Source organism: Rhynchophorus ferrugineus, unplaced genomic scaffold (genome assembly GCF_030347505.1).
Source record: "Rhynchophorus ferrugineus isolate W39M unplaced genomic scaffold, kcgeb_rfMv2 rfM7, whole genome shotgun sequence".
Lineage (NCBI taxonomy): Eukaryota > Metazoa > Arthropoda > Insecta > Coleoptera > Curculionidae > Rhynchophorus > Rhynchophorus ferrugineus.
The window spans coordinates 31,631,078-31,656,824 of record NW_027472586.1 but is presented as its reverse complement, the minus strand read 5'-3'; the positions used below and the strand labels follow the sequence as shown (position 1 = coordinate 31,656,824).

The following is a 25,747-nucleotide window of genomic DNA, read 5'->3' as shown; positions in this document are numbered from 1 at the left end:
CTTTCGGAACTTTAGTTGCGAAAGGTTGCAATAGAATGTTAAATGTTTGGAAAGTAAGTCAACGGGAACATATTTTTTTGTGCTTTTGTGTTCTATTATTTGCAAAACCTTGGTATCGATTTTTATCGTGGATTTTTGAAATGGATCTGTGGTGTTTTTCTTTGTTTTCTTTCGCAACTCGCAATGTTTTTTTTATTAGCTTTCAGGTCTTATCAAAAAATCTCTTTCTTAAGATCTGACATAATTTTTACTGTTTTACAAGTTTGTGTCATTCCTCTGTTTTCACTCATGTAGTTATAAAAGATACATTAGTATCAGAATCATTAGGTGTTTTTATGAATTTCTTGTAACATATTCTAATTCATCAACTGCTAAGCTACCTGAAAGTTCTTTGAGTATTTGAGCTGTTTTTTCATCCAATAAGCCTTGTAATTAATTGTCTCAGAACTTTTTTTGGTTCTTTGTCATTAATATCACCACTTTTAAGTCGTTGAAAACGTTGATCGGCTTCGACAGCACAATTGAAGAAATCAAACAACGCATGGTAGTTTTAGTGATGCTACTGATATTACCAAGGTAACTTTAAAAAAATCTTGAATGGTATTTATTACTTTCTCAAATCAATTGAGCCAAAAAATACTTCGATGTACTGTGGATATATAGTAATAAGAAGAAACATGATTACGTAGAAAATAACTCATCGAGCGAAATATTGGAATGCTTAAGGGGTCTCTTGTTTGAGTTGCTTTTTCACAACTTCCTCTGTGCAATTGATGATTGATTTTGATGATTCAAAACTACTAATAATTAAGCGTATTATTATTGATAGATGTCCAACCATACATCATTTCGTATTCAGAAATGTTTTTAACTGATGCGTCTTCTTTCGTTGTTTTCAAGAAACTTATTGGTACACCTAACATGACTGTATATATAATAGTTATATTTCATAAAAGACATGATTATATTTTTTTATAAATGCTTACCACAAATCTTTAGCGGTTTGTTATAAATTAAAATATTTTTAGCCCAACTATTTAGTTATTCGTTATAGCTATTTCTTTGTTAGTGCATATATATGTAGATGACAGTTTAAATATGACGCATAAAGTATTTAGAAAGTGGATTAAACACTTCTATTTGGTATTAGTACCATTAAGATTTACATTGTTAGTATATTCGAATCTTAAAAATAGAAAATATTTACATGATGAATAAAATGACAAAATATATTTAGACACGATTTTCTTAATAACATGTTAAATGCATACATTATAAATTTTATATAAAATTGTTTGTTAATCCAACAGTTGTGATAATATATAATTTTCGAATTTTAATGGGTAATGTTATGATTTTACTTTCATTGAAAGAGAATATATATTGTTTATTATAGTATTATTAATTATATTATGATATAATTTATTAATATTACTCTGTTTCCCTCTAGAAGTAGTCTCTTATTCTGGAAAAAAATACAATTATTATGCTGGGATTTGTAAATTGGAGGAATAGATATATTGAAGTTGAGAAAAATTATAAAAAAATGAAGACAGGGTTTATGTTTTAAGATGTTATAAATTGCGGTAATTGTTTTATAATACAAGATCTCATTTCAATATAAATAGTATTTCGATTATATTAACTTTAAGTCATTGCCCTTAAATTACTAATTTTAATTAAAATATTTTTTATAATTTAAAAGTGTTATATCAATTAATACATTTTATTTTAGGTAATTTGGGAATAAAAACTTCAACTATTTGAGGGAGCATCACATATTTCAATTGTCTGGTAAGAGCTTAAGTTAATTGTTGTTAATTGTTTGTTAGATAAATTGCGGTTAATATATATATATATATATATATATATATATATATATATATATATATATATATATTTATAGTAATGCTTTTTTAAAATAATAGTTATATAACTTACATTTTATTGATTTGTTGTAATTTCTATTCATCAATTAATATTTTCTATGACTATTATCATCTTAAATTGTAAATCTGAATAAAACTTTTTTGACTATCAGAATAGTGAATTAATATGAAAAAAATGGTATACATTATTATTTATTTCCATTTCTAAACTCTACACTTTTCATTTCTCTAGAATTAGAATTTTAAATTCGAAAAGATGAAAGAACTTTGAAGTGAGCTGTCTGCACATATTCAGGTATATATATTCAGACTAATTATATTTAACACCCTATAAAAACCACCTATGGTTGAGAAACATTAAATTTACTTTGGATCATCTGTTATCATTATTGGTACAGAAATATAAAGAGCGACACTCTTAAGAAGATAATTGTTTTTTGATAATTGCAATTTGTTTTTTAATTATCATACATACATTAGATATGCTCATTACAATCTTAATTTACAAGTTAATTTGTTAGCATTGTTCTGTTGTACTTGGCAGAACGGTATGTATTTCGAAAATAAAAATAAAATTAAACTATTTAAGCTAAAGTTTAGAGTAATTTTTACACTAGAGAAGTTCGTGTGGTTCGGTTAGCTTCAATCTTCTGATTTCCTGCGCGTTGTTCAGTAGTTGTATTGCTTCCACGTTAGTGTGGTGTAGTAACTTTCTTTCATGTTTTAAGGCAAAATCTTGGATAACTTTTTAAATCCATTTAACCACCTATTGACGTTATGCGGTGCAGGTCTTCGTTGGTCACCTAGCGAAAGCATTGGTAAATAATCGAAGAATTTTGTTTTGGCTTTATAGTTGACCGTTAAACTAATATCTTTCGTTAGGAATATCTTCCAAATAACCCGTAGAGTTTTTTGAATATTTTCACAACCCTGTTTGACTAATTATACCAAAAAGTGGCAGAGTTTGATCGGCATTCGGCACTGAGGTTAAATTACATTGCCGATGGCCGCAAAACGCGCGAGTGCGTGGCGAATTAAAATGGACAGAATAGGAAAAATGATTGTTGATTAGAAGATATAATTTAACATACTGTGGTGACGTCAGGCCTCTTCCTATCGCGAACTGGCCACAGAATAAGATTGACCAAAAACGATCAAGGGCACGCAGAAAAATAGACAGCAGATTCATTCATATTTCGACGTCCAAGCATCTTACATCCAATAAACAATTATCCATTCAATAATCAAACATTCATACATTTTCATTAGTTAATTAGTTGTATAATAGTTAGTGTTATTAATTAAGTGTTAAGGGAAACATAGTTTCCTTCAATAAATTACACGAAGACCTCCATAATACTATAACAAAATTATATATATGATGGGAATGAATGAACTATTAAAAAAAAAAAAAAAAATATTCAGCAGAAAAATGAGAAAAAAATAACTAACTAAATGTTACTACAATCAAACAGAATATCTATTCAAGTTAAATGAGAAGTCAATAGAAATAAATGAACGACCATAAGCTAATACAAATTTTCACTAAAACTCACAAAATAAATAAAAACCCTATTCAGATAAATCATAAGAGATCACTCATGACCACAATTTTTGTGCCGTTTGAACAGTAACCAGGATATCCAGGACAAATAACAATTTTTACATTGCTTTCTCAATACATTTTCTGCTTCTCTCCTCTCGTATTTTCAAAACATGTTCGCTTATAACCGCCCTGGAAGTAGGTTTGGACGAAGCCTTTAGTAACCTTTTTATGACAGATAAACGAAAGTTGTAAATCAGAATACGACTACCTAAATATTTATTGTAAAGTTGGGGCTCGTTTCATATCTATTTTGCCATTTTTAGGACGAGATGGCCGTGACATATCGATATCTTTCTCGCCATATTCAACTTTGTAATACACATGAATCAAAAAGAACAAATCGTAATCATAAAATCGTAAATGACTTACTTATTACTTATAATTACAACTAATTCCGAACTAAATACAAGGATTAGAAAGAACACCACACATATAACGCTTTGGAGCGTAATTGGCGTCCTATGAAAACTGCATATTACGCCCTAGCGCGTATTGGCAGCGAACGTGTTAAATGCTTCTTCAAGGATGTTCTAAAACTTGTTCACTGCTTCTTTATTGAACCCTTGAACTCGAGCATTGGAAGTTTCTTTTGGCGATAGAATGGAAAGTTTATGTTTATGGTATAATAAAAAATCGCCAAGAAAATACAGGCCATTTTACGAATATCCTGACGGGTCTAGTCATAGAAGTTACTTTCTTTGACGAGAAGGTATGACACGAGGCTCTCCTCAAGGTGAGATGACAGGATAAGTCTTCTTCCAATAGCAGTAGTGACAACCTCCTCGGAAAGCTTATCACTGTGCACGAACCTCTTCAGTGTGTTTTTTGGTGGTTAGTATAGTTTAACGGCTTTTTTCAGACCTATTTTCTTTTCTCTCACTGCTTTTACAGCCCCAATCATATTACTACCGGTCCAACTTTTTCTTTTCGACTCGGGCTTTGATGACAACTGAGTTCGCGGCATAACTGAAACAAAAAAAACAAGATAAAGGCAATGATAACTGCGGTGCGGGTAATTTGCAACCCCATACCATATTATCAGCACCTGTAAGGTTCCAAATTGAAAACTTCACTATATTTTAAAATAATCATGAAAACGATCTTAAACGTTAACACTTCTTCCTTTAACAGACACATCAACTTCTCCCAGAAAACATCACAAAACAGAAAACAAAGTTGACGGGTGACACTAACCTTCAAATTGGCGCTAGTTGTGTGCATTTATTCTATGATATTAAGGGTATAAGGGTTTCAAAAAGATGTGGCTATCGGTTTTTGAGAGGTTTCACATTAACACCAGGTTCCAAATTACCACCCCTTCCACTAAAGTTTTTTGATTCTGAATCTGATCTGCTTAGTTTCTTTGTCTAACGTGATGTTTGTTTTGCGAACTGAAATAAAGACGAAAAGAGGGCTGATAATATGAGGATATATGACTGCTTTTCATGCAATATCTCACGGGAAGCATTGAATGGGTCTTTTTTATGTATTCGCCAAATATTAATATTTTTGTTCAATTACAACGTTAACAAATAGTACCCGACAAAGTTATCTTACATATATTTTGGACGATTCTTATACACTCAATGTAAAATACAATGTATACATTCAATGACAAATAACTCAACAACAAGAAATGCTTTTATATTGAATATTTCAAACCTACATACACATTTGAATGATATTGATCAGCGATTCTTAAAATTCACTTTAAATACATCCTACTTTCTTTGAACCCAGTAAAAATGTTTTTGCACTTTCTATCGATATCGCTCGCTGTTTTTATGATATAACATCTTAATTTTTCCCGTTTATTTCAACACGAGAAAGAACACCAATATACCTAATATGAAACAACGAGGATCTACCAAAAAGACGGATCCGTTTAAGATCGTCGAACGCGTTAAGTCAAATCGTCGATTTTGACGCTACACTTTCACATTTCTTTGATTCGCTTTTAGCATTTAATTAACAACTATTACTATCGTGTCGGGAATCGTCGGTGGCATGTCTTTTAGGAATTTCTTCGACTACTAATAAGGACATGGGCTTGACAGTTTTACTAACGTAAACATCATTTCGATTTCGGATCGCTCGCCGCCGTAGAAAATGAACGCTGTTTACTTTTTCGCTTTTATTCATTTGCATAAGTTAACAGTCTCAAGTAAGGGTGTTGGCCACCGAAAAAATATCGTTATTTCGATAAATCGAGATATTTAAAAAATGTCGATATTTTGGAAAAAATATCGATATAACGAAATATCGGAGGAAAACAATATCGATTTTTTTTGCAATAAGTAGCAATAAAAAACATTAGACTAAAAAAAGCATATTTTTAAATTTTGTAAAAATTAGTGATATGGTTTTGTTCTATTTAAAAAAAGCATTTTTCGATACTCTTTCTTTCAAATGAGCGGTTCTGGTTTCCTTTGAAGCATTAGAAGGTCGTGCTATTGAGCACTTAATCAAGATATTGTTATTAATCTGATACCCATAAGGGTCATGATTTTTAGAATGGTAATGAAGCTTTTCATAAATAGTTTTAACTGCTGTACTAAAAATATTTAGGTGTAAGGTCCATTCTAATACATTCAGACGATAAACTCTTGTAAATCAGCTTTATAATTGTCAATACCTGTTATTTTATGTTTTAATGTAGTTATGTAGAGGAAGAAAATAACATGATGGTAAACGTATCAGCATCTATATTTAAAAATATATGATGTTTTCAACAGTATATTAAGACCGCATAATCAGCACTTGATCTCGTGATAATGGCCATAGCTGCTGCTACGTTTACCATCATGTTGTATTCACCATCTACGCTAAAACATACAACAGCGTCGGTGCATTGGTTCGCTACTGAATGGAAAAAAAGGCGTCTTGTTCGCCTATCCTTTCGCGGGAATCTGTCGCAACACATTCTTGTCTAACTAACCCCTTTAGTTCGTACCGTGAGCAATAGAGATCCTGGTTATGTTTTCCCCCTCGTTCGAAGCTCGCAAAGCCCCAGTTTGTTCTGCGTTTAAATAGTAGTTTCTTCGCCACCGACTTCACTGGTTCGCCACGAAAAGTGTTTGTTATTTAATGGTACTTTTTGTAGGACAATTGCCGTGTGATTATCGAAGGAATTGTTTCGAAACGAGATTACTGTTTTCTTAGAAATGTTTCACCAAATATACGTTATACTTCGGTACATAATACCCGATTTTACCAAGAAAAAAAAAGGGTCATAAATTTTAAAATTGCAATTAAGCGTTCAATTAAAAATTCTAACTGCTGTTCTAAAAAATGTTTAAGTACAAAGTCCATTCCGATAAATGCAGACTATAAATTCTTGTAAGTCAGCTTTATAATTCTCAATACTTCATCGTACAGAGGAGCGTTATATATATTGTTTGTTTATGTTTTAATATAACATGATGGTAACCATGAATACAATTAAAAATATATGAGGTTTTTAACAATATATTACTATTACATAATCATCACTTAATCTCGTGATAATGACCATAGCTGCTGCTACGTTTACCATCATGTTGTATTCACTATCTACGCTAAAACATACAACAGCGTCGGTGCATTGGTTCGCTACTGAATGGAAAAAAAGGCGTCTTGTTCGCCTATTCTTTCGCGGGAATCTGTCACAACACGTTCTTATTTAACCAGCCCCTTTAGTTCGTACCGTGAGCAATTAAGATCCTGGTTATGTTTCCCCCCCCGTTCGAAGCTCGCGAAGCCCCAGTTTTTTCTGCGTTTAAATAGAATTGTTTCGAAACGAGAGTACTGTTTTCATAGAAATGTTGCACCAAATATACGTTATACTTCGGTAGATAATACCCGATTTTACCAAGAAGAAAGAGGGTCATAAATTTTAAAATTGCAATTAAGCGTTTAATTAAAAATTCTAACTGCTGTTCTAAAAAATGTTTAAGTACAAAGTCCATTCCGATAAATGCAGACTATAAATTCTTGTAAGTCAGCTTTATAATTCTCAATACTTCATCGTACAGAGGAGCGTTATATATATTGTTTGTTTATGATTTAATATAACATGATGGTAACCGTAAATACATTTAAAAATATATGAGGTTTTTAACAATATATTACTATTACATAATCATCACTTAATCTCGTGATAATGACCATAGCTGCTGCTACGTTTACCATCATGTTGTATTCACTATCTACGCTAAAACATACAACAGCGTCGGTGCATTGGTTCGCTACTGAATGGAAAAAAAGGCGTCTTGTTCGCCTATTCTTTCGCGGGAATCTGTCACAACACGTTCTTATTTAACCAGCCCCTTTAGTTCGTACCGTGAGCAATTAAGATCCTGGTTATGTTTCCCCCCCCGTTCGAAGCTCGCGAAGCCCCAGTTTTTTCTGCGTTTAAATAGAATTGTTTCGAAACGAGAGTACTGTTTTCATAGAAATGTTGCACCAAATATACGTTATACTTCGGTAGATAATACCCGATTTTACCAAGAAGAAAGAGGGTCATAAATTTTAAAATTGCAATTAAGCGTTTAATTAAAAATTCTAACTGCTGTTCTAAAAAATGTTTAAGTACAAAGTCCATTCCGATAAATGCAGACTATAAATTCTTGTAAGTCAGCTTTATAATTCTCAATACTTCATCGTACAGAGGAGCGTTATATATATTGTTTGTTTATGATTTAATATAACATGATGGTAACCGTAAATACATTTAAAAATATATGAGGTTTTTAACAATATATTACTATTACATAATCATCACTTAATCTCGTGATAATGACCATAGCTGCTGCTACGTTTTCGCTACTGAATGGAAAAAAAGGCGTCTTGTTCGCCTATTCTTTCGCGGGAATCTGTCACAACACGTTCTTATTTAACCAGCCCCTTTAGTTCGTACCGTGAGCAATTAAGATCCTGGTTATGTTTCCCCCCCCGTTCGAAGCTCGCGAAGCCCCAGTTTTTTCTGCGTTTAAATAGTAGTTTCTTCGCCGCTGACTTCACTGGTTCGCCACGAAAATTACATATTATTTAACGGTACTTTTTGTGGAACAATTGCCGTGTGATTATCGAAGGAGTTGTTTCGAAACGAGAGTACTGTTTTCATAGAAATGTTGCACCAAATATACGTTATACTTCGGTACTTAATACCCGATTTTACCAAGAAAAAAACTTTTGAAAACCTTTTCAATAAGGATTTTAAAATAGGAATATGCTGGATCACTTGTTATTCCCATAAGGGTCATAAATTTTTAAATTTTAATTAAGCGTTGATGGTAACCGTAACTACATTTAAAAATATATGAGGTTTTCAACAATATATTACTATTAATCTCGTGATAATGACCATAGCTGCTGCTACGTTTTCGCTAGTGAATGGAAGTAAACGCGTCTTGTTCGCCTATTCTTCCGCGGGAAACTCTCGCAACACGTTCTTTTCTAACCAACCCCTTTAGTTCGTACCATGATCAATTTAGATCTCTTTATGTTTTCCCTCCCATTCGGAGATCGCGAAGCCCCAGTTTTTTCTGCGTTTAAATAGTAGTTTCTTCGCCACCGACTTCACTGGTTCGCCACGAAAATTGTTTGTTATTTAATGGTACTTTTTGTGGGACAATTGCCGTGTGATTATCGAAGGAATTGTTTCGAAACGAGATTACTGTTTTCATAGAAATGTTTCACCAAATATACGTTATACTTCGGTACTTAATACCCGATTTTACCAATAAAGGGTCATAAATTTTAAAATTGCAATTAAGCGTTCAATTAAAAATTCTAACTGCTGTTCTAAAAAATGTTTAAGTACAAAGTCCATTCCGATAAATGCAGACTATAAATTCTTGTAAGTCAGCTTTATAATTCTCAATACTTCATCGTACAGAGGAGGGTTATATATATTGTTTGTTTATGTTTTAATATAACATGATGGTAACCATGAATACATTTAAAAATATATGAGGTTTTTAACAAGATATTACTATTACATAATCATCACTTGATCTCGTGATAATGACCATAGCTGCTGCTACGTTTACCATCATGTTGTATTCACTATCTACGCTAAAACATACAACAGCGTCGGTGCATTGGTTCGCTACTGAATGGAAAAAAAGGCGTCTTGTTCGCCTATTCTTTCGCGGGAATCTGTCACAACACGTTCTTATTTAACCAGCCCCTTTAGTTCGTACCGTGAGCAATTAAGATCCTGGTTATGTTTCCCCCCCCGTTCGAAGCTCGCGAAGCCCCAGTTTTTTCTGCGTTTAAATAGAATTGTTTCGAAACGAGAGTACTGTTTTCATAGAAATGTTGCACCAAATATACGTTATACTTCGGTAGATAATACCCGATTTTACCAAGAAGAAAGAGGGTCATAAATTTTAAAATTGCAATTAAGCGTTTAATTAAAAATTCTAACTGCTGTTCTAAAAAATGTTTAAGTACAAAGTCCATTCCGATAAATGCAGACTATAAATTCTTGTAAGTCAGCTTTATAATTCTCAATACTTCATCGTACAGAGGAGCGTTATATATATTGTTTGTTTATGATTTAATATAACATGATGGTAACCGTAAATACATTTAAAAATATATGAGGTTTTTAACAATATATTACTATTACATAATCATCACTTAATCTCGTGATAATGACCATAGCTGCTGCTACGTTTACCATCATGTTGTATTCACTATCTACGCTAAAACATACAACAGCGTCGGTGCATTGGTTCGCTACTGAATGGAAAAAAAGGCGTCTTGTTCGCCTATTCTTTCGCGGGAATCTGTCACAACACGTTCTTATTTAACCAGCCCCTTTAGTTCGTACCGTGAGCAATTAAGATCCTGGTTATGTTTCCCCCCCCGTTCGAAGCTCGCGAAGCCCCAGTTTTTTCTGCGTTTAAATAGAATTGTTTCGAAACGAGAGTACTGTTTTCATAGAAATGTTGCACCAAATATACGTTATATTTCGGTACATAATACCCAATTTTACCAGGAAAAAATACTTTTGAAAACCTTTTCAATAAGGCTTTCAAAATAGGAATATGCTGGGCCAGTTGTTATTCCCATAAGGGTCATAAATTTTTAAATTTTAATTAAGCGTTGATGGTAACCGTAACTACATTTAAAAATATATGAGGTTTTCAACAATATATTACTATTAATCTCGTGATAATGACCATAGCTGCTGCTACGTTTTCGCTAGTGAATGGAAGTAAACGCGTCTTGTTCGCCTATTCTTCCGCGGGAAACTCTCGCAACACGTTCTTTTCTAACCAACCCCTTTAGTTCGTACCATGATCAATTTAGATCTCTTTATGTTTTCCCTCCCATTCGGAGATCGCGAAGCCCCAGTTTTTTCTGCGTTTAAATAGTAGTTTCTTCGCCACCGACTTCACTGGTTCGCCACGAAAATTGTTTGTTATTTAATGGTACTTTTTGTGGGACAATTGCCGTGTGATTATCGAAGGAATTGTTTCGAAACGAGATTACTGTTTTCATAGAAATGTTTCACCAAATATACGTTATACTTCGGTACTTAATACCCGATTTTACCAATAAAGGGTCATAAATTTTAAAATTGCAATTAAGCGTTCAATTAAAAATTCTAACTGCTGTTCTAAAAAATGTTTAAGTACAAAGTCCATTCCGATAAATGCAGACTATAAATTCTTGTAAGTCAGCTTTATAATTCTCAATACTTCATCGTACAGAGGAGCGTTATATATATTGTTTGTTTATGATTTAATATAACATGATGGTAACCGTAAATACATTTAAAAATATATGAGGTTTTTAACAATATATTACTATTACATAATCATCACTTAATCTCGTGATAATGACCATAGCTGCTGCTACGTTTACCATCATGTTGTATTCACTATCTACGCTAAAACATACAACAGCGTCGGTGCATTGGTTCGCTACTGAATGGAAAAAAAGGCGTCTTGTTCGCCTATTCTTTCGCGGGAATCTGTCACAACACGTTCTTATTTAACCAGCCCCTTTAGTTCGTACCGTGAGCAATTAAGATCCTGGTTATGTTTCCCCCCCCGTTCGAAGCTCGCGAAGCCCCAGTTTTTTCTGCGTTTAAATAGAATTGTTTCGAAACGAGAGTACTGTTTTCATAGAAATGTTGCACCAAATATACGTTATATTTCGGTACATAATACCCAATTTTACCAGGAAAAAATACTTTTGAAAACCTTTTCAATAAGGCTTTCAAAATAGGAATATGCTGGGCCAGTTGTTATTCCCATAAGGGTCATAAATTTTTAAATTTTAATTAAGCGTTGATGGTAACCGTAACTACATTTAAAAATATATGAGGTTTTCAACAATATATTACTATTAATCTCGTGATAATGACCATAGCTGCTGCTACGTTTTCGCTAGTGAATGGAAGTAAACGCGTCTTGTTCGCCTATTCTTCCGCGGGAAACTCTCGCAACACGTTCTTTTCTAACCAACCCCTTTAGTTCGTACCATGATCAATTTAGATCTCTTTATGTTTTCCCTCCCATTCGGAGATCGCGAAGCCCCAGTTTTTTCTGCGTTTAAATAGTAGTTTCTTCGCCACCGACTTCACTGGTTCGCCACGAAAATTGTTTGTTATTTAATGGTACTTTTTGTGGGACAATTGCCGTGTGATTATCGAAGGAATTGTTTCGAAACGAGATTACTGTTTTCATAGAAATGTTTCACCAAATATACGTTATACTTCGGTACTTAATACCCGATTTTACCAATAAAGGGTCATAAATTTTAAAATTGCAATTAAGCGTTCAATTAAAAATTCTAACTGCTGTTCTAAAAAATGTTTAAGTACAAAGTCCATTCCGATAAATGCAGACTATAAATTCTTGTAAGTCAGCTTTATAATTCTCAATACTTCATCGTACAGAGGAGCGTTATATATATTGTTTGTTTATGATTTAATATAACATGATGGTAACCGTAAATACATTTAAAAATATATGAGGTTTTTAACAATATATTACTATTACATAATCATCACTTAATCTCGTGATAATGACCATAGCTGCTGCTACGTTTACCATCATGTTGTATTCACTATCTACGCTAAAACATACAACAGCGTCGGTGCATTGGTTCGCTACTGAATGGAAAAAAAGGCGTCTTGTTCGCCTATTCTTTCGCGGGAATCTGTCACAACACGTTCTTATTTAACCAGCCCCTTTAGTTCGTACCGTGAGCAATTAAGATCCTGGTTATGTTTCCCCCCCCGTTCGAAGCTCGCGAAGCCCCAGTTTTTTCTGCGTTTAAATAGAATTGTTTCGAAACGAGAGTACTGTTTTCATAGAAATGTTGCACCAAATATACGTTATACTTCGGTAGATAATACCCGATTTTACCAAGAAGAAAGAGGGTCATAAATTTTAAAATTGCAATTAAGCGTTTAATTAAAAATTCTAACTGCTGTTCTAAAAAATGTTTAAGTACAAAGTCCATTCCGATAAATGCAGACTATAAATTCTTGTAAGTCAGCTTTATAATTCTCAATACTTCATCGTACAGAGGAGCGTTATATATATTGTTTGTTTATGATTTAATATAACATGATGGTAACCGTAAATACATTTAAAAATATATGAGGTTTTTAACAATATATTACTATTACATAATCATCACTTAATCTCGTGATAATGACCATAGCTGCTGCTACGTTTACCATCATGTTGTATTCACTATCTACGCTAAAACATAGAACAACAGCGTCGGTGCATTGGTTCGCTACTGAATGGAAAAAAAGGCGTCTTGTTCGCCTATTCTTTCGCGGGAATCTGTCACAACACGTTCTTATTTAACCAGCCCCTTTAGTCCGTACCGTGAGCAATTAAGATCCTGGTTATGTTTCCCCCCCCGTTCGAAGCTCGCGAAGCCCCAGTTTTTTCTGCGTTTAAATAGTAGTTTCTTCGCCACCGACTTCACTGGTTCGCCACGAAAAGTGTTTGTTATTTAATGGTACTTTTTGTGGGACAATTGCCGTGTGATTATCGAAGGAGTTGTTTCGAAACGAGAGTACTGTTTTCATAGAAATGTTGCACCAAATATACGTTATATTTCGGTACATAATACCCAATTTTACCAGGAAAAAATACTTTTGAAAACCTTTTCAATAAGGCTTTCAAAATAGGAATATGCTGGGCCAGTTGTTATTCCCATACTTCATCGTACAGAGGAGGGTCATAAATTTTTAAATTTTAATTAAGCGTTGATGGTAACCGTAACTACATTTAAAAATATATGAGGTTTTCAACAATATATTACTATTACATAATCATCACTTAATCTCGTGATAATGACCATAGCTGCTGCTACGTTTACCATCATGTTGTATTCACTATCTACGCTAAAACATACAACAGCGTCGGTGCATTGGTTCGCTAGTGAATGGAAGTAAACGCGTCTTGTTCGCCTATTCTTCCGCGGGAAACTCTCGCAACACGTTCTTTTCTAACCAACCCCTTTAGTTCGTACCATGATCAATTTAGATCTCTTTATGTTTTCCCTCCCATTCGGAGATCGCGAAGCCCCAGTTTTTTCTGCGTTTAAATAGAATTGTTTCGAAACGAGATTACTGTTTTCATAGAAATGTTTCACCAAATATACGTTATACTTCGGTACTTAATACCCGATTTTACCAATAAAGGGTCATAAATTTTAAAATTGCAATTAAGCGTTCAATTAAAAATTCTAACTGCTGTTCTAAAAAATGTTTAAGTACAAAGTCCATTCCGATAAATGCAGACTATAAATTCTTGTAAGTCAGCTTTATAATTCTCAATACTTCATCGTACAGAGGAGGGTTATATATATTGTTTGTTTATGTTTTAATATAACATGATGGTAACCATGAATACATTTAAAAATATATGAGGTTTTTAACAAGATATTACTATTACATAATCATCACTTGATCTCGTGATAATGACCATAGCTGCTGCTACGTTTACCATCATGTTGTATTCACTATCTACGCTAAAACATACAACAGCGTCGGTGCATTGGTTCGCTACTGAATAGAAGTAAACGCGTCTTATTCGCCTATTCTTTCGCGGGAATCTATCGCAACACGTTCTTATCTAACCAGCCCCTTTACTTCGTACCGTGATCAATTTAAATCCCGTTTATGTTTTCCCCCTCTTGCGGGGATCGCGAAGCCCCAGTTTGTTATGCGTTTAAATAGTAGTTTCTTCGCCGCTGACTTCACTGGTTCGCCACGAAAAGTGTTTGTTATTTAATGGTACTTTTTGTGGGACAATTGCCGTGTGATTATCGAAGGAATTGTTTCGAAACGAGACTACTGTTTTCATAGAAATGTTTTACCAAATATACGTTATACTTCGGTACATAATACCCGATTTTACCAAGAAAGGGTCATAAATTTTAAAATTGCTATTAAGCGTTCAATTAAAAATTCTAACTGCTGTTCTAAAAAATGTTTAAGTACAAAGTCCATTCCGATAAATGCAGACTATAAATTCTTGTAAGTCAGCTTTATAATTCTCAATACTTCATCGTACAGAGGAGGGTTATATATATTGTTTGTTTATGTTTTAATATAACATGATGGTAACCATGAATACAATTAAAAATATATGAGGCTTTTAACAATATATTACTATTACATAATCATCACTTGATCTCGTGATAATGACCATAGCTGCTGCTACGTTTTCGCTAGTGAATGGAAGTAAACGCGTCTTGTTCGCCTATTCTTTCGCGGGAATCTGTCGCAACACATTCTTATCTAACCAGCCCCTTTACTTCGTACCGTGATCAATTTAAATCCCGTTTATGTTTTCCCCCTCTTGAGGGGATCGCGAAGCCCCAGTTTGTTATGCGTTTAAATAGTAGTTTCTTCGCCGCTGACTTCACTGGTTCGCCACGAAAATTACATATTATTTAACGGTGCTTTTTGTGGAACAATTGCTGTGTGATTATCGAAGGAGTTGTTTCGAAACGAGACTACTGTTTTCATAGAAATGTTGCACCAAATATACGTTATACTTCGGTGTAAGGTATCCGGTTTTACCAAGAAAAAAAACCTTTTCAGTTAGGTTTTACAAAATAGGGATACGTTAAATTTATCAAAGATTGGTGCAATATATCTTATTTTTATTATTATATTATTATATTTTTGTTCATTTTTTACGTTTTTCTCGTCTTTCTGGCAATATGACGATACCTTGTCGAAAGAACTATGTTGGTTTGACAGTGTATCGGTACCAAACCAATATCATCGATCTATTTTCGTACTTTTTGAGTATGAGTCTTCTTTAAGATCATATTCCAACTAAACCGTACTATATCAACTTGGACAGGTGGTAATCAGAAGGCGCTGGTGAGGTCGCCGGGTGCGGCATAACTTCCCAATCAAGCTGGTACATTATGTTCTTCAAGGTTACCGACTGTTGATTGAGGATGATTCTTTCGCAACAGTACTTTTCTGTAGACATTTCAGTGAAATTTCAGTTTCAGTAAATTGAAGACAGTAACAGCTTCATTCAGTTGTTGCAGCTAATTTACTAAATCTTATTGATTCCATAATATGCACAGCAATTCTTTATGAGAATGAATATTTCTCTTCAGTATTGATGTGAATGGCTCTTCTGAATTAATCCATGACATTTTGGTTATTAAATTGTCGTAGTGGATTCATTTTCCATCGACAATCACAAAATCTAACAGAAAATTCTTCCTTTTTTCCAAAAAAGCAATGAAAGCACGTTGTTTCATCATTCCTTCCTTTTGAGTTTTTCCCATCATATGTAAATGCCTGTAAATAGTTGATTCATGAACTTTTAAGCTGCCTGAAATGTTATTTGAGAATTTGAGGTGTTTTCGTTCATTAACTCTTGCAATTCATTGTCTTCAATGTTTGTTTGGTTCTCCAGGCCTTTCTTTGTCATTGATATAATAATCACTTCCGTTAAATAATTGAAACCAAAACGGACAATTGCTATATAACAGTATAATAGTGTTTGATGAGCTTCTATAGAAGATATTCTCGAATATAGTAACAAAAGTAATGGATATCGAAAATGAAATTATGGGTTCCATTATTAGCGCCCGTATAAGTCAATGATAACACTGAATAAGGCATCGTTATGATGTGATAATCATAACATGTGGTGATCAAAATACATGCACACACATTATACACCTGGTATAATATTTTTATTAATTAGAGTTAAATTATAATGGACACAAAATTATATTTTCATCATTTAGATGCCAAAAAATCAACCAAAATGGAAGATATTTTCTAGGACAACTTGATCTAAAAGCTTATCATATTTCTAATATATGAAATAACATATATTCCTAAGCATCTATCAGGGGTAGTGGATTTTAAAATAAAATAAAAGTCTTATCCCATTTTATTCCAATAAATAGACAGGACTACGAGAGGGGTTTTCAATTCACTTCTAGGAAATCTGAGTGTTGCCAAAATAAGGTACAGTAAAATAAAATGAGAATGTTTTGTTTACAGAAAAAAGCTTCATGGTTTCATATGGTTATAAGAATTATTATCTTGAATAACACCCATTAAATCGTACTTGAGATGAATGGTTTAAATATATAATTATTTAGAAATATATATTTTAGAATATATACATATTAACTTGGGCTAGTAAACCGCGTTATTCGCAAGGAATAACAAGTCAGGATGGCCGAGCGGTCTAAGGCGCTGCGTTCAGGTCGCAGTCCACTCTGTGGGCGTGGGTTCGAATCCCACTTCTGACAGACTTTTTTTAAATCATTATAATATAAAATCAATTAAAAATAATCAATTTTAACGACAACAATATCTATATTATCTATTGCTGATCTTCCAAGTTTAAAGAAGAGTCCCTCCCTTTGCTAAATACGTTATATAAGTTATATATGTGATACTGCAACTCTATTTTCTTGTTTTTTATTGTTGTCTTTTCGTACAGTCATGGAATAGACAGCGATATAGATAGCGATCTCCTATGTATAAAGTTGTGGCCAAGTTTAATATGTTAAAAATATTATATTTAAATACTAAACATTTGTATAAAACATTTTTAAAATACATACAATTTTGATTACGAAACCCCCTGTTTTATATATTTTTATAGGTACGTAATGGGACATTATCCATATTATATGTATCCACGCAATTTTTTTTAATTTTTGCCCTTTGCTATTCTATTTATTTCTTTCATCCACCAGAACAAGCAACACCTAATTTTTTTTTATTACATTACATTTTCTCGTTATATTATATACAATTAATCATTTTAAAAAAGATCACCATTTACTGACATGATGTCTGAATGAGAATTTTCATTAAATTTGGTTTCGTACATTATTTTACCACTAAATAAAAAAGTCTGGGTATAGCCTAGCACACTTAAATAGTATAACATAACAGCACAATCATAAAAATTAATATAGCAATTTTTGCTTGCAATATTACCACATATACACTTATTTCTTAGTATTTTTGGTGTTATCTCTGGTCTGGTTTTTATCGGTATAAAGATAAAGGCACAGATTCGTTTGTTTCAAACGCATCTGCGAAGAAATCACTACGTAGTATAAAATAGGCGACTTTGTGCCTTTTCTGTCCCTATATCCCTATGTGCGCTTAAATCTTTAAAACTACGCAACGGATTTTGACGCGGTTTTTTTCAATAGATAGAGTGAGGTTTTATATGTATAAGAGGAAGGTTTATATGTATAATACATGCATAATATACTAAGGCAACATTGCTAATTTTAGAGGTTTCTAACGTGATGTCGTAAATTAACCTATTTTTTTAGGCTTATTTAGCAATTAGCAAAAACGCTGCCTAACCCTACGAGTTAGATCAAATTAATGTACTACAGTATTGTACACCATAAAAAGGTCTACAAAAAAGTCCGCGAAGATATATGTTTATCTTTTAGGGATAACCCACATTAACCATTTTTATTGTTTACTTTTTACGTGAGAAAATGGCTTATTTACGAAGCTATTTTAAGCAATACGGCATTAATCCTTATCGAATTAAGTACCTTAAATACAATGTGCAATTAATATAGATTAATATGGTTCCTTACACCATGTAAATTAAACAAATATTTTGGGAGATATTACAAATTTAAAATTTGCGTTTAAAAATGTGTAATGTAATAAAAATTGTATGAATTTAGATATTCCAAAGATAGCAGGAAATCTTCATAGTAAGTATAGGGGAAGAGGAATTGTTTTACTCTAAATTTAATGCGTGCAGGCCAAGGGCAGTAATGAATGAACCAAAAATACTGGATCGATTTTAATCATGTTTTCATTGAGTGACATAGGCATATATATTTTATGCCCGTGCAAAGTCGGAGCGGGCCGCTATGTTTTTATATACAACGTTCATATTTTTTCTGTAGTGTATTTAATTTAGTATCAGCATTGCACCCGTGCGAAGCCGGGGCGGGTCGCTAGTATATGTTATAATTTTTAATTTTCAAACATTTCAGTTTACTCTATTTAAAAAAATGCACTTATAATTCTAATGCGAGCTGAGCAACTGCTATTTTAATATATATTAAATTTTATTATTACTAATTAATAATATTTACCTTTATGCTAAAAATATAACAATAAATTTAACACACAAGAATTAAAAAATATAACAAATATAACCTAAGATGCATTACAATATTTCAAATAATAAAAATATTTTTTTATATACTTTAAAATCTCCTTTTTACCAACGAGAGTTTATCTAGACCTAGTGTTTAACGTGAGCTCTGAACCACGGTCCTCGGCATTAAAGCATACCGACTGGCCAGTGACCGACTTGGAGATCATCTCAGAAGACATCCGGTCTTAGTAGTGATTCCACTGTTGCCTGTAAAGATATTTACAAATACAATTACGAACATAAAGTAATGTAAAGTAATGCAATGTTTCGACGTCATAAATATCCATGACGCATTACTAAAAACCTTTCAATAGACTATACATAGACCTCCAGTAGGATTCGAACCCGCGACTGTCGCAACAGTGGGAGGACTGTCCTGTCGCCTTAACCACTGGGCCACCAAGCCGACCGAAAAATATTTTATCTCCTCTAGTGATTTAGACGCATTCTGTATTTGCATGTAACGTTTTCCTTAAGTTCGAAGAAATGAATAAAACCATAAAACAAAATGAATAAAAAACCGCAATTTAAACTTAACAATTTTTCGTTGTTAACAAATATGTTGACAAACGAATATCTGAACTCGCCCAGGAATTCTCTTCACACGAATCAAAGTGGCCTTTGTAATATTTATGATTATTGCCCGTCGTTCGGACAAAAATGCAAATATCCTTTGCAATTTTGATTATTAAAAGTTGCGCCAACCGGTTACTTTATGGCAATTAAATAATCTAGAATTTGTGAAAGTTATTTTGATATGATCTAGTATTTCAGCCGTTTGTTTTCTCTTCATTAAATATTTGGTTTAATGGAGGATATTTTCTTATTTATATTTGTATTTGGTTTTATGATAGAGATTTTAAAGTGTTGCTTCTGTAGGTGTCAATTAGTAAACGATCCTAATTGTTTCTTCGGAATGATGGACTATTGTTAATAGGTGTAAAGTTAAATCGTTACTGCCAGTCAAATTGCAACATTATGAATCGAGTCTTTTTAACTTTCGAAAATGGTTATATGGCGAAATTAGTTTTAAAAATCGACTTTTTAGGTCTGATTTATTGGGTCAATTAAAACGATTTCGATAAAGAACTGAGAATATATTTAATTATAGGAAAAACATATTTTTCATTTTATTCAATATTTATTTTAACAGACCAATTGAAAGGTCTCCAGCCTACCATAGTGAAACACATTTTTTGGCAAACTTAGATTTTTTATTCAACATCATTCCCTTCAAGGGTGATACACTGATTATAGCGACCTTCCAACTTTTCCATCCATTTTTGTAGCACGATTTGTCTTTTGATTCGAAATAGGACTCGGCGATCACCTCTTCATTCGACGAAAATGTTTTCCCAGCGAGCATTCTTTTGAGGTCTGAGAACAGGAAATAGTCACTGGGGGTCAGATCTGGACAATACGGTGGATGAAGAAGCAATTCGAAGCCCAATTCATAGATTTTCGCCATAGTTTTCACTGACTTGTGACCGTGTCATTGTTTTGGTGAAGCAGCACTTTCTTTTTCTTCAAATGCGGTTTTTCGGAAATTTCCTCATTGAAGCGGTCCAATAACGCTATGTAATAGTCGCTATTGATGGTCCTTCCTTTTTCAAGGTAGTCAATGAAAATTATTCCATGCGCATCCCAAAATACAAACGCCATAACCTTGCCAGCCGATTGTTCATACTCAAATATTCGTAAATAATATGATATACACGTTCAGTTGATATCTTTATAGTGTCTTCTATTTCATTCAATTTAAATTTACGGTAATTCAAAATCCCTTTGTGGATTTTTTAAATGTTTTCGTCGGTAACAACCTCATTTGGGCGCCCACTGCGCTCATTGTCTTCGGTGCTCATTTCACCACGTCTAAACTTGACATACCAATCCTTGATGCTTGATTTTCCTGGGGCAGTGTCCGGAAACTCGGCATCAAGCCAAGTTTTTTTCTTCAACTGTATTTTTTCCCGTCAAAAAGCAATATTTTATCAACACGCGAAATTCCTTTTTTATCAATAACAAAAGTTGCTTCACTCAAAATGCTATAATTCACAAACTAATGATCCGACAGCTCTCAAATTTATACATGCATCTTTTGAAGGTTAGGGCTGACTAAAAAGCATATTAATTTAAGTCTACTAGCGCCATCTATGTGTCAAGTCGGGGACATTTCAATTGACCTGTTAGCGACATTTAGGAGGTATTGATTCAGCGGTTTTGAATTTTGTCTTAGTTAATTATGTAATTAATTATGTTGATCAGCCACGAGGGCCATCCATTACCCCATATTGGTCGACTTAGCTTTATGGCTATTGGTAACTAGTACATTTGTTTGATTTTGAGCTTGTTTTGCTTTTTGTTTAACATGATGTTTCGAATTTAACCCATCGAGATATATTAAGAAGTATTTGGGTGATTTTGCTTGAGGAATCGGGCATCCGTCAAGTGATATAATTAGATTTTTGCCATTTCTCCGCAACGCAAAATTAACATCGACATATTTGGAGCTATTAAGCTGTATTTTCCAGTCTCCAGTCCATTTGTAGATCTTGTTGACGCTACTTGTACGTTTTTTACAGATATCGACAGATATATCTTTTACCATAAACACTATGCCATCGACAAAGTACTCGTTCATTTGTTGTTGGGATATCAGCGGCAGCAGTTTAGAGTAGATAGAGGAGTGGTCCCAAGAAACCACCATTGAAACCAGCCGAAGAAGAAACAAAAATGATCTAAAATGGCCAACGAGGTCTAACAAAGAGCAATTGATTCTATTATAAGACTAGAAAACCCGTTAACTTCGTATCTCGTACATATAAAAAATTTCTTTAGCCACTTCGTCGATTCTCGATGAATTAAACCTCCTCGCGTGCTTATCTGCAGTTATTTTTTTAGGTTTGGTAACGTACATTATAAATCTAATGCAATTTTGGATATTTTGACTAAATATTTGTTCTGATGAAGAAATGGATTGTTGAATTGTGAGCACAATTTCTATCAATTTCCGCATCCCGATTTCCCATGAAACAAATTTGTAGAAATTGATGATCTGTATCTGATAGTGCTAATAGTGCTCCTTGTAAGTGATTAATTAATAATATCATGAACTTTTTGTTATACTTCAATTGACAGCTAAGGGGCGGTTAGAATTATTTACCATCCTAGAACTGCAAATCGTATTACAAAAAGGGTATCGAAGAGTTGGAGGGTCGCTATAATCACTGTATCACTCTTGAAGGGAATTATGTTGAAAAAAAACTAATTTTGGAAAAAAAATTTGTTTTACTATGGTAGGCAGGGGACACTTCAATTGACCTGTTATGTCGAGTCGATAGTGACCCTTTGTGTGGGTACTTTTTTCTTTGCAATTATACCACATTTTCTCACCATATAGACCTTCGACCTTCCCTGGATTTCCATAAATATTCCAAAGCCAAATTTAGCCGTTTTCGAGTTATAGCGAGAATAATGATCAGCAATTTATTACTATTATATATAATATATAGATAGATATTGAATTATTATGAGATATTTTTATTGAACGATAGTAAAGAAATAGTCAGACAGTATTGTTGAGAACAAAAACCATCCATTTGTTATTGCCATTACCATAAGTTATTCACTTGTCATTCAAAATTAATTTCTTTTTTCACAGAACTCATTACTTTTTTATCTTCTATGTAGATTTTCTTGCGAAATTAACGTTTCTGTTCTTTTTTAATTTTAGAAAAATAATTTCACGAAAATATTTATAATTTAAAACCGTTATTTGAATTGAGTGGAATATTTCGATTTTCGTTTTTTCCACCAACTGCAGCGAGGAAAAAAGGATCTTGGTTTGGTTTTTTTTTGAATCGCACATTTTTACGGACAACTATATCACTATGACCACTTTTTCGAAACTTAAATTTTGTCTAAAATCATTTTTGTCGTTTCAATATTAATTTGTTTTTTCTTCATCGAACTTTTATAACTTTTGTTGGGTGTCATTATTTGCTAATTTAGATTTCGATTTTTTTCCATTACAAATTGTACAGAGTCTTGTTAAAGTTTCGATATAATTTGTAATATTTTAAATTGTTCGCCGTCATTTGTATTGCGTTCAGGTAACATTTTGGTTATAAGAAGCATTTCTTTCTGGAATCTGCTTGGAGAAAGGTTCTTGTTATCCGAAAGATGGTTTAAACAAAAGCCTAATTTGAAATTACTTTCATACGACGTTGCCAGTACTTTATACATTATACTATATATTATTATATTGAATTCACAAATTAACCTAAGATTTCAATTGAAACTCGAGTTAATATTTTTACTACATTATTCACCTTTTATAGTATATAAATCTAATATGAGAATTATTTACAAACATATTTAATTACAAACTGATTTTGAAAGGAAAAAATAAAAAATAAAATAATATATAAGATAACAAATATAATTTATTTATCTGTATATAAACATTACCATCATAAACCAAAGTTAAACTTCTATAAAATTATCAATCACCCAATAATATATCCATAGTGCAATCCCATATTTGCACCCCATAGGTCCAAATTGGTTTTTTATTGACTGATAAATCAATCTCTTTGATTTTAAGTCAAGTCGAGAGTATCTTCGAGTCAAGCCGACTAATCAGTGTTGTTTGATTTTGAGTCTAATCTACTCTGATGTTGGTCTAACGTGATGTTTCCAGTTTAACCTATCGAGAGATATTCCGAGGTATCTGGCTGATTCTGCTTGAGGAATCGGGCACCCGTCAATTGATATAATTAGGTTTTGATCATTTCGGCGCAATGCAAAATTATCATGGATAGATTTTGAACTATTAAGCTGTATTTTCCAGTCTTTAGTCCGTTTATAGATCTTGTTGGTTGCTACTTGTACTTTTTCCATAGAATCTCCTACAAAATATTTTGTCATTATAACTGTGTCGTCGATAAATGTTCCAACTACTGTTTCTTTTGTTGTTGGGATATCAGCAGTATAGAGCAGATTTAGGAATGGTCCCAAGACATTACCTTGTGGAACACCGGCTTAAATAGGTTTAAGTGCCGAGAATTCCATCAGTAGACAGTAATTCCGCGGTAGCAACCTACAGCCTTAAGAATTGTTCTTTTACTATTATCTTTCCTTACCTCAAAATATTCAAGCGAGTCAGTTTCCTGCTCAATTTTATTGTTGTTGAATTACTTGATAGGATCAACGAGCTATGATTTTGATGTGGTATGCTCACTAAAAATAAGATCTGAAGATTATTTTTTGATAATATTAACAAATCAATGTTTAATCCATTACTGGCGACTATTTGTAATCAAAATATGAATGGTACAACAACAAACAATCTGTAAACAGATGTCAACAATCCAGACTTACTTTAGCTCTTACCAGTATCAGAGTAAAGACAAAAATGTTTGCCTCTCGAAGGTTCTCCTTTCGATTACTTTTTTTTTTGTTCTGGCCTAAAAACCAGGCGGTGGAATGCATGACGCATACCTGGTCGCGGAGACTTGCCCTGGAGTGACAAGTTGGACCGGGTTATGTGGGACTGCCTCTGGGCTTACCAATACACTAAACCGAAACCGCCTCACAGTTGACCCCTGTGGATTACTACTGCTACTGCATTAAATTTGGGGATATGACACCCGCTGATCGGGCAGCCGTTATTGGGCACGAGGGCCCGGCGATTCTATCGCGAACCTGAGTTAACACACAACTGGGTACTGTTGTATGGGGGCAAAAGTTATGACTGTAGCGACAGATGAGGTCATTTCAGCCTGGAAAAGGGGGAGAGCTTAGCGGTGACGCGGTGCTAAGCTCCCAGCTCGCGAACAAGCCCGTTTTCAGAAGAACTTGAGCTGAGTTGTCGTTTGTGGAATGATTGAGATATGAAGTGCTTGATTTCTGGAGTGTCAGTTTCCCTATGAATTTGATTATTTCTGACAAACCATGGAGCGTTTAATATTCTCCTGAGGAGCTTATTTTGGAAAACTTGAAGCCGTTTGACCTGGTTGGGTGTAACAAACTTGAAGTAGACATTAGATCCGTAGAGGAGTACGGACCGAATTAACATCTTGTAAAATAAGCATTTGATGGAGATGGGAAGTCTGCTAGAAGGGCAGATCAGAGAAGATGGCAGGTTTGCTATCCCCGAACCTTTTTGGATTGCTTTCTGGATTTGGGAATGCCAACCGAACCGCCAGTCGAAGTGAAGACCTAGGTACGTGACGTTATCCAGCCATGGAATTATTGCGGTGTCGATCTTAAGTTGCGAAACGCGCAGTGCGTAACGCTTCTTGTGGAAAATGATAGCCTGGGTTTTCAGGGGGTTGATTTGCAACCTCCAGAATTTGAACCACTTGACCGCATGATCGAGCTGCTTCTGTAAACGTTCATGAATTGTAACTTCGAACCTGGCGGCCGCGAAGAAAGCAGTGTCGTCAGCGTAAAAGGCGACATCAATATGCTCTATTCTCGGCATATCTGAAATAAAGAGGTTAAATAAGGCTGGGGCCTTTCGATTACTTTTAAACGTCGAAAAATCAGACGGAAACTATCGAAGTTTACCGAAT

At 33.6% G+C, this 25,747-nt stretch overlaps 1 protein-coding gene and 1 non-coding gene across 4 annotated transcripts in view; both read left to right on the top strand.

The window, feature by feature from the left end:
- Positions 1–25,747, top strand: part of LOC143199578 (uncharacterized) — a 189,767-nt gene that overhangs the window by 25,288 nt on the left and 138,732 nt on the right. The window contains exon 2 of one of the 3 annotated variants that reach the window (XM_076409500.1): positions 1,736–1,794. The exons of the other annotated variants lie outside the window; for them this stretch is intronic. The gene's annotated coding sequence lies outside the window, so the exon portion shown is untranslated. The remainder of the gene's footprint in view (positions 1–1,735; positions 1,795–25,747) is intronic. 3 annotated transcript variants of the gene reach the window in all.
- Positions 17,183–17,265, top strand: TRNAL-CAG (transfer RNA leucine (anticodon CAG)). Its single transcript has one exon. It is a non-coding gene; the product is annotated as a tRNA-Leu (tRNA).